The 6000-nt window shown below is 41.2% G+C and overlaps 1 pseudogene; it reads left to right on the top strand.

The window, feature by feature from the left end:
- The first annotated feature begins 5007 nt into the window (after positions 1-5007).
- LOC105868772 (small ubiquitin-related modifier 1-like) overlaps positions 5008-6000 on the top strand; it is a 75009-nt pseudogene continuing 74016 nt past the window's right edge.

Raw genomic sequence — 6000 nt, 5'->3', positions numbered from 1 at the left:
ATATTTTATAATATGAACTGGAAGATTGTGTCTATGTGGTCTTTGTAGTTAGGAGATTGTTGCCTCTAGAAAGGCAGTCTAAGACTAGAAGGGTGGCCACAGTCCAGGGCATGTTGGAGACTGTGACTGGGTAGCTGATTATATATACTCTTGCCTGTGTAAGCAGTTGAAGAAAACTCCCATATTTTTGGTTTGGGTGACTGGGTGGATAGTGTTGCTATTGGGTCCATGCAACGGGAGTTTTTAGAGGGAAAATTAGCACAGTTGGGTCATGTTTTATTTAAAAATACAAGTCTAGAGAGAAGCCTACACAGAAGATAAAGATGTGTGACTCCAATGTGCCAATCATAGCTGAACCTGTAGGCAGGAACATTATCAGGGAAAGGGAATAGAGGAAAGAAGGAGAAAGATGGAATCCCTGGAGATGCTAACTTTTGGGAGTTAGACAAAAACCCACAGGGAAGGAAAATGAGAATGAGCAGTTCTTTTATTGGCTTGCTTGGTTTTAGCTGCTCCACTGGACGTACTCCAGCCTCCATGAGGGCAGGGGATTTGTGAAGCCATACGGTGGCCAGAGTGTCTCAGAAACTCCCATCCTCCTCCCTACTTATCTTCTGCACACCACTGACAAAACCTCCCTTACCCCAATCTCCACTCACTGTAGCTTTCAAGAAGGGCATATGTAAACTTACGGTTGTATACTTAAAGATAAATTGGCCAAGTGAAAACATTTTGAAACGTATATATTAACTACAAAATTATAAATAACCCTCCTGAAGGTCCTATTGCTATGCCTGACACTGCTGGGTTTGACTTATTTCTCAGTGAGTCCAAAAGGACACAGTAAGCAAATCTAATCTGTTCCTTGAAGCAAATGAAAATGTACCTTTGCCAAGAGGTAATCGCCTGTGGCAGGAAAAAAACCACCAGTTGCTTCAAGGTGAGATTGAGCAGGAGGATCCCATCTTGCCACAACTAGATGGTATGTATACACTTGGGCCCCAGACTTACAGATTTCTCCAGAAGATACCAATAAATACTATAAGAATGGTTCCTGCATGTGAAAAGTGATCTAAGATGGAGCTTTTCTGGCATCCAGCCACTCCTCACACCTTCCTCCCGCTGTGCAGGGACAGCACAATTTCACATTGCTCTTAGGAGTGTAGCTGGTTTCGGAAAAGTGATAAAAGGAAAAACAACTTATTTTCTATATATCCCTAAGAAGGTGGTGAGTAAATCTATCAAGTTATCCTAAATAATTTATGAGGATCTCTTTGTTTCCATGCCACTCCTCTCTAACTGCCCTAGTTTCTACTCCCACCATCACTACCAAGTCACACTTGGAATCCCATTATTCAATTAAGGTTGGCTTTTTGTTTCTCATCACAACCATCTGGGTGCTTTAAATTGCTTCTACATAACCATCCCATAGAGGAAATTAATAAAGTGAACACACACACAAAAACACTGAATTCACATGAAGTGCAAGCAGCTGTGGGACAGCACATGCCCGTTCCAGGGGAACAGGAGGGGCTCTGACTCAGGTAGGCTTCACTCCAGTCACCTGCTTTCACATGGGACACGGTAAACCTACAGTTATTTAGCCATGTGCTTTATAACATAAATTCCACCTTATAAGGTTGCTTTTGCAGTCATCATGGACCTTAAGTATTTAGGAAATTATAGAAATAATAAAGAGAGCCCTACCAGTAGTCTATTCATATTTAATGTAAAATTGCCACTTCCCATATATATCTCATGACCACCTAATTGAAGATGAAAATATTTTAACTGTCTTATATGGCTTCAGGGAAAAAGTGAATGTTGACCGACTGTTCAAGGGGCTTAAAGCATCCATCCAATATCTAATTTTGACAATATGCTAAAGTAATTGAACTTGAAGTTTTGGGGTAAAACTGGCCTAAAAGATCATTTGCCCAACCCTTAGTATACAGATTAAATTTAGGTCCCAAGCTGTGAAGTGCTTTGCCCAAGATCACTCTGGCCATTCCATTTATATAACTAAAGCTAAAAACCAGAGAGCCTCGACCTCCCACTGTGCTCATTCCACAGCAGCATGCCAACTGGACTTCAGCTCCCTTCAGTGGGCATTGTCGTTATTGGCGTTATTGTGAGGAAGCTCTCCAGAGGGCTTGACCATTGGGTTTGGGAGGGGGAACACTCCAGTCAACTAACTTTCATTTGTTGAACTATTCCTATTGAAAAAAAGGTCAGAAATTAGAGCCAGGTCCCCATTCCCATTCCAGTTCCGTCCCCAAGCCACTGAAGAAACAAATTTACTAAAGTCCCCCAAATTACTGTCTTTTTCTTTTACAGTAAGAGCAATACTGCCAAAAGGTTCTCCAGAGTCATGTTTCTCCTAGATATTTCTCCTTGAAAACTGTTGTTTAGCATGGAGATGAAGCCTGGCGTGAGAAGTTCCAGATGCCCTGATCCCAGCCCCACTGGGACCCCAGCAAAGGTCCTGCCTTTGCTCCCCATTCTCACTGCTTGTCTCCATGTCTTCATTTGAAGGGCTGCAGGGCTATGACCAGGGTCTACTTCCTTACTGTTACATCCTGCCTTGTTTGCCATGCTTTATAGAAGAAAGCATTTTCTGCCTGAGTTCAGGAGCAGTCTTGAGCTCAGGGGTAAGGTTTTTCATTGGTAAGTATTCAGTAGTTGCTGAATGATAAACAGGTGGAATGGGGAGAAGAGCCCTAGAAAAAAGTTTGTATGTGGTGATGAGATTGCTTCCCATTTGCTTTCTGATGTCTTGGAGAACTATTTTCTGTCCTCTTCCTGAACCATGTGTTTTCATTACTGGAGCATGCAGTGCTCCCTCACTTCTTTTTTCAAGGGACTCTTGGAAAAGTAATCTTGAAGGAGAAAATGGGTACCAGGAGACTTCTGATTCTCTCCACCAAAGATTAGCTCTTTTATTCATGAGAAACCCCTGCCTTAGGATGGTTTGGATCTGAGTCAGCAGTGCTGGATCCAACTGTCTATATTCCAGGCTGTGGAGGTTGTTTCAGGGTCTTTGCCTTTTCTTTTTGGGGTGCTCCATGTTTCTGTCTCCATGGACTAGTCTTTAGAAAGTTTGCCTTTCAATTTCCTGCCAATAGCTGGCTCTTGGAGATCACTCTGCATAATGCCTTTGCGGGGTGGAGAAGTTCCTCACGACCCCCTCCCACTCCCATGGTGGTATGTTGCTGTCCACAGATTTCTCTGTTGTGCTCCCTGTTCTAGACTACTCAGAAACCCTAAGGATAAAACCAGAGCTAGTTTGCTGTGCCTTCTGGAGGGGGACCTGATTCTCACATTTGCCCTCACTGCTTGTTCCTTGGAGTTTGCCTTATGGTCATCCTGGAAGCTGCCTAGGCCTCCACCTTCTTAAGCAGGCCACTCTTAAGGGCTGAGTAGAGACTGTTTTTTCCAGACTAAGTCAAAAAGGGCATCTTGTTCTCCCTCTCTCTCCTGTTCTTGACTATTGCCTTTAGTGCTGCCAGGCTCTCATCCACTAGGGTAGTATTGTAGCTGGAGAGCACATTCTTGGAGGTAAGCTGTTTGACTAGCTCCTTGTCGCCTAGCAACCAGGCATGTGCCAGCTCTGACCTTTGGAGCTTCAGTTGGCATTGCTTATAAAAAGGCTTTCTGCTCCATTAGCCAGACATTGGCCTTTTATTTCTCCATGGTCTCCGGAAGACTTAGTTTTTTTTTCAGCAAGTTCTCTTTTTCCAGTTGAAGGACAGAATTGAGTAGGACTTCTCTGTTTCTATGAGCTTTATGCTCGCTCCAAATACTGAATAGCACTTGTTTCCCTGATTGCTGATGCTGTCCAAAAAGCTCAGACAGTTGCTCTGCTGGTGGCTCCTCCATGAAACATCCAATCATGCATGGGGATGTGCCATTTATCTGCCCACCTGGGGACATGGCCACCAGTGTTCTGTTAGCAGACCTATGAGGGTACTTAGTGAACTGTAGGCACCATGACCACAGGGTTCTTTTGTGGGCCCCAGTGTTTGTTGTTAGGAATTCTGTGGGTTGCCACGACATGCAGTATGGCAGCCAAGTGCTTCTCTCCGAAAGACAGTGGTCTTGGGAAATTTGTTTACATCCACCTACTAACTGTTCCCCTTCCCAAGGCAACATTTTCCATGTCTCTGTGTGATAGGAGCTAAATTTGCAGGGGCAGGGATGAAAGGTCTGTATGTTTGCTTTTCAGTCTCTTACAGGTGTTGGAGGTTTCTTAAATTTGGTTCCCTCTGATCTTCCTGGCAAGTGGTGATGAGGAAGTTTTTAATAAGAATATTAACAGAGATGAGATTTAGAGTTATGATTTAATAGAGGAACTTGTAATGATAAAGGGTTAATTCACCAAGAATACTGTTATGTAAATATATATGCACCCAACAACTTCAACACATCTAAAGACATGAAGTAATTATTGAATGTTCTGAAGAAAGAGATGAACTGGAGTAATATACTAGTAGGGAACCTCAATGCCCCACTTTCAACAAGGGACAGATCATTTACACAGAAAATCAGTAAAAGAAACATTATATTTGAATTAAGCTTTACATCAAATGGACCTAACAGACACATACAGAACATTCCACCCAAAAGCAGCAGAATATCCATTTTTCTTAAGTGTACATGAAACATTCTACAGGATAGATTATTTATAGTTTAGGCCACAAAACAAATATTAACATATGTAAGAGGATTGAATTCATAACAACTACCTTTTCAGATCACAATGGCATGAAACTAGAAATCAAGAGAAAGAAATCTTGGAAAAGTCACAAATATGTGGAAATTAAACAACATGCTCCAAAACAACCAATGTGTCACAGAAGAAATCAAAAAGATTTTAAAAAATAAAAATGAAGATGTAAACAAAACATATCAAAGCTTATGAGATACAGTAAAAACAGTCCTAAGACGGAAATTTATTGCAGTAAATCCCTATGTGAAAAAGAAAAGAGGATCACAACAAATGATCCAATGTTACACCTAAAGAAACTAGAAAAAGAAGAACAAGATAAACCCAAAGGTAACAGGAGGAAGGAAATAATGAAGGTTGGAGTAGAAATAAATGAGATAAAGACTAGAAAAGCAATAGAAAGAAATTAACATAGTTTTTTTTTAAAGGAAAATCAACAAATCTTTACCTAGCCTAACTAGGAAATAAAAAAGTACTCAAATAAGATCAGAAATGAAAAAGGGGACACTACACCTGATACCACCAAATTACAAAGGATCATAAGAAACTGCTATGAACAATTATAGACCAAAAAATTGAATAACCTAGAAGAAATAGATAAATTCCTACATAATCCACCCTCCTAAGAATGTATTGGAGGAGACAGACTTCTAAACCCTGGAGTGAGGTACTGCCTACCCAAGGCCACTGCTTTGCAGAGACTGCCTCCGCTCCCCATATGAAGCCACTGTCACCATTTCTGACCCCCAGGAGGCAAAATCTTAAAATGAGGACTTAGGGTATAAGAAAGAAGGGAGAATACATTAAACTCATATCATTGGACAGGACAGCAGTGAGACTCACTTCAAAGTTAAAATGACAATACATCTAAAGAAATTCAAAGAATCATACTGTCAAAGACAGGGTGTTCAATGAATTCACTCAGGTTTTTTGTTGAAGATCAAACAATTGCTGATAATCATAATCCAGAAGAACTGGGAATGGAATGAGAAAATGTGATTGAAATTTATCAGGAATAAATGGGGGGGAGGGATCATTCAACAGTTTATGCTTCCTTTTTTTTTTTTTTTTTTTGAGACAGAGTCTCGCTTTGTTGCCCAAGCTAGAATGAGTGCCATGGTGTCAGCCTAGCTCACAGCAACCTCAAACTCCTGGGCTCAAGCAATCCTGCTGCCTCAGCCTCCCAAGTAGCTGGGACTACAGGTATGCGCCACCATGCCCGGCTAATTTTTTCTATATATATTAGTTGGCCAATTAATTTCTTTCTATTTATA

Source organism: Microcebus murinus, chromosome 7 (genome assembly GCF_040939455.1).
Source record: "Microcebus murinus isolate Inina chromosome 7, M.murinus_Inina_mat1.0, whole genome shotgun sequence".
Lineage (NCBI taxonomy): Eukaryota > Metazoa > Chordata > Mammalia > Primates > Cheirogaleidae > Microcebus > Microcebus murinus.
This window is presented reverse-complemented; position numbering and strand designations above follow the sequence as displayed.